This window comes from Crocodylus siamensis, chromosome 6 (genome assembly GCF_052110815.1).
Source record: "Crocodylus siamensis isolate JL-2025a chromosome 6, ASM5211081v1, whole genome shotgun sequence".
In the NCBI taxonomy this organism is placed as follows: Eukaryota; Metazoa; Chordata; order Crocodylia; family Crocodylidae; genus Crocodylus; species Crocodylus siamensis.
Genome location: NC_143400.1, coordinates 63,499,750 through 63,503,842, shown reverse-complemented (window position 1 = coordinate 63,503,842; position 4,093 = coordinate 63,499,750). Strand labels below are relative to the sequence as shown.

Sequence of the window (4,093 nt, the reverse complement as noted above, 5' to 3'; positions counted from 1 at the left end):
CATAAATACAAGACAGCTTATCTGCCCAAAGTGCAATCATTTTATTTGAAGCCATTTTAAACACACTGAACACCCCATAAGTAACATAAACTTACTAAGGGAGAGAGAATTGTGGTAGCAGTCACATGGAATGAGATTCCAGAATACTCTATAAATATTCTATTGAGAATAATTTTGCAGTAGGCCCACAAGTATTGAACTGCTGATCCAGGTATAACAATATGCTATTAGGATTACTGTAGCCCACCTTCCAGCCTTGTGGACAAATAGTAGTTCTGGTCCACTAAATGAATCAGCAACACCTACACAAAGCCCAGTGAAATGTACTAATCTTTCACTTGGCTTCACTGTGGTTTGGATCACCTTCCTGAAAATTTGAGAGCCATGGCTTAAGAAGACCTATTGAAGCCATACTGTGGCAAAATTTGGAGGAAAGTGTTGTGCCACATATATTTTACAGTATCAGGAGGAATTGGAAATACCTCTCCACTTGCTCTTTCTGGTTCCTGGAAATAAAAATGACCCTTATAAGGGTTGTCTTTCCCTCCCCATTATTGTCTGCTTGGAGTGAGGGGAAGTTATGGGCAAAATACAGCCCTTGGCCCACATCTGGCCTATGGAGAGACTTTGTCCAGCCAGTGGTGGGTCCCTCAGTCCTGCCTGGCCCAGGTGTCATCCAGCCCATGGCACGTACTGCTGCCCCCAGCACACAGAGGGGCTGGGGCAGCTCTCTGGCTGGACTCCATTTCTAGGTAGCCCAGGTGATGGCAACTTCTTCTGGCTGCTGCCACATGTGCCCCTAACCCCCTGGAATCTGACAGGGATCAACATGCACAGCCACAGCCACAGCTCCAGCCCCAGCCCCAACCCCAGTCCTGGTCCCAGCCATGGCCCCAGTCCCAGCCTGCCCTGCACCCACTCCAGACTTGCTCTGGCCAGAATGGCCCAGCTCTGGGCCAGCTGGGACCTATGCACACAGCCCTGACCCTGGCCTGCCCCATGCCTGCTTCTGACATCCTGCCTACGATGAGCAGTGGTGGCAGCCAGGCAGAAGCTGCTCTAGTCCATTCATTCAGGACTTGCTGTGCTGCTTTACCTTAGCATTAAACTGCTTGAGGTTGGCTCAGCATAAAAGACATGAAGGAAGGTTACAACACCACTGAAACATTGTTACACCCAGGATGTCTCTGGGGGCTTTTGTTTTATTTAGAGAAGTACACAGGAAGCCAAATCAAGTTCCTCCCAATTATACACCCATTTATTGTGAAGTTATTCATCAGGGAATATTAACAAAAGCAGCTCTATACAGCAGAGGCTACACAAATATACAACCGCATGGCCAGGGCGCAGGGTGCTCAGAATCCAGCTGCAGGGTTTGAGGCAAGTTCCAGACTCCCATACCTCTGCCTTGGTGTGGGGGTTTTATGCAATTTTATGCCTGCCTTTGTAGCCCTCACACCTTAAGCAGAAGGTACACAGAAAAACACAAAGGCCAGGTACAGACATTCAAAACCCAGAGGTGGAATCTGTAAGCAAAGTTTTAGTTTAGATCGGTAGTGAACAGAACACACATTCGCTCTTTGGTGGGGGGCAACTATGAGACTGGGTTGTGCCATTTCAAACCAGTCTGTGTGTGCTGAACTTCTGTTCTGTATGGGTATAAATTGGTTTCCAATCACTCTCACCAGTAAAAGTGTATAGTGTGTGCCTGGCCAAAAAGCACAGAGCTGTCTACTCCACTGAAAAATCTGCAGCGCTTTGATTGAGGTAAATTGGTTCTGGAATATTCTGTCCATGCTCTCCCTATACAGAGATCATTTCAGAGAACAGAAAGACCAAGACTTTTATGCTGGGTGAGATGTGGGCCCTAGATCCAGATGAGAGGTGATATTCTTGAGAAGCTCAATACAGGCTTAGTACAGAGAAGGTAGGCCACGGTGCTCCTTTCTCTCCATTCCTGATTGGACCTTGGGGACAGATGGCATCTCCTTAACGTAAAGATGCTTTCTACAACTTCCACTGGAGTAGATCTTTCCAAACAAGTACATCTCACATGAGGTGAAGAAGTGCTGTCATCGCTCCCTCCCTCCATTCCCCTCCTTTGTAGGAGTGAACTGGGGTCCAGGCCAGGCACTATCTCTGCTATCCAAAAGGAAGTAGGAAGACCTGGCCCAATAAAGCCAGCATACCTCCCCAGGTAGGTGCTGCCCTGGGGCAGGAACAGAGGGTCTTTTTCTTTTTCTTTTGTGTTTATGTTATTGTTCTTTGGAATTTATGTTAGGCAGGCCACTGGGAATGGACGAGCAGGGAGGAGTGGGTGGAAAAGGTCTTTTGTAAAGGGATTTCATAGATTTCATAGACATCAGGGCTGGAAGGGACCTTGGGAGATCATCGAGTCCAGCCCCCTGCCCAAAGGGCAGGAAGTCAGCTGGGGTCATAGGATCCCAGCAAGATAAGCATCCAGTTTACTCCTGAAGGTGTTCAATGTAGGTGTTTGAACCACCTCCGATGGCAGGCTGTTCCAGACCTTGGGGGCTCGGACAGTAAAGAAATTCTTCCTTATGTCCAGCCTGAAACGGTCTTGCAGGAGTTTATGACCGTTCGACCTAGTCATCCCTTGGGGCGCTCTGGTGAAGAGTGAGATGAGAGTGGTGGTTGGGAGGTATGGTTGGGATTGGCAGGAGAACTTTCTTGTGTGGGGGTTTAGGCAAGGAGATGGTTGTTGGGGAAGGGGAGTCTTGCAGTTTGTAGTAATAGACGTTATAATTTGGAGACCTCCTTTACTTGGAAGACTACAGAGGCTGGGGTTTAGAAGATGGTCCCTCTGATCAGTCAGAGAGACTGAAGGAATACAGAAGTTCACTTATTGCTCCACGAATAAAAAGATGCTTTTTAGTTTTTCTCATTCACATATACCTGTGTTCACTGAACCCAGTGATCACTAAAGAGTTCTCAGGTTTAGGGGTGCTGTTTGGGGAGTCCTGACTGTGGGTTGTTTGTTAACTGTAAGCCATTCTGAATCTTTGTGATAAAAATTGAATACATTTTATTTGGGCAAGATAAAAATTGAATAAATAAATATATTTAAATACTTGCAAATTACAGCCCATTCTGCACAGAACTGGTGTGAAGGGAAGCTTCCTGTCATAGCTTTGCGCAGTGGCAGTATCGTGGCCAATGAGGTTAATCCGAGGTGCGATAATTGCTAATCGTTTCTTTTCAGTATCTATTCTCAGTACTTATCTGACCTCTCATTATTATTTTATGCAAATGCTTTGCTATTTTTAATGTTTACACTTACAAACTCACCCACGAGAGGGAGATAGCATTATAATCTTCCACCTTATAGGTAGAGAACCAGGACACACAGGGTACATCTATCTACACATGAAATTAAGGTGAAGCAATAAACTCTGGAGCATCTTGAGCTGGAGTAAACTTCTCCTGGGTGCAGTATATACGCATGTACCTGGGACAGCAGCAATTTGATCCAGGGCAGCACAGTCCTGGGCTGGCAGAGGGCACGGCAGGTCAGCCCCAGGCTCTGGGTGGCAGTGGAGGGGATGACCGGGGCTCAAATGTGATGACCCTGCTGAGCTGTGTGGCTAGGCAGCAGGCAACAGTCTGGCACTCATCTGGTCACTGTCTATATGTGCATTTCAGTACAGTTAATTACTCTGCTGTAAGATAGTACTGTCCCCAACAGTACTATCTTAGAGCAAAGTAAATTCGTTTACTGCACCTTAATACTGGTGTATGTGTAGACTGTGATCCTTTACTGCAGAGCAAATTAGTCTACTCTGCAATAAAGTGCATAGGTACATGTACCCACAGTGACTTGTCTAAGGTCCTACAGAGCAGGAAACTGAACCTGGATCCTAAACATTTCACCTGCCTTCCTCTTCATTGGGCCTCACAAGACACTGTTCCTTCCCTGTTATTCTCAAATAATACCCTGATATATGCTCTCACACACACTTTGAAGCCCCAGACTCAGAAGGACCCTTCATGTCTCCCCCCAGACTCCTTCCCTTCTTATACCTAGCAATCTTTTCTCTGGGCCAGCTGCCGTCAAATCTCTCTTGCTCTAAGG

The 4,093-nt window shown here is 46.7% G+C and overlaps 1 pseudogene; it reads left to right on the top strand.

Moving 5' to 3' along the window:
* The first annotated feature begins 3,148 nt into the window (after positions 1–3,148).
* On the top strand, positions 3,149–3,213 carry LOC149862909 (U4 spliceosomal RNA; annotated as a pseudogene).
* The last annotated feature ends 880 nt before the right edge of the window (positions 3,214–4,093 follow it).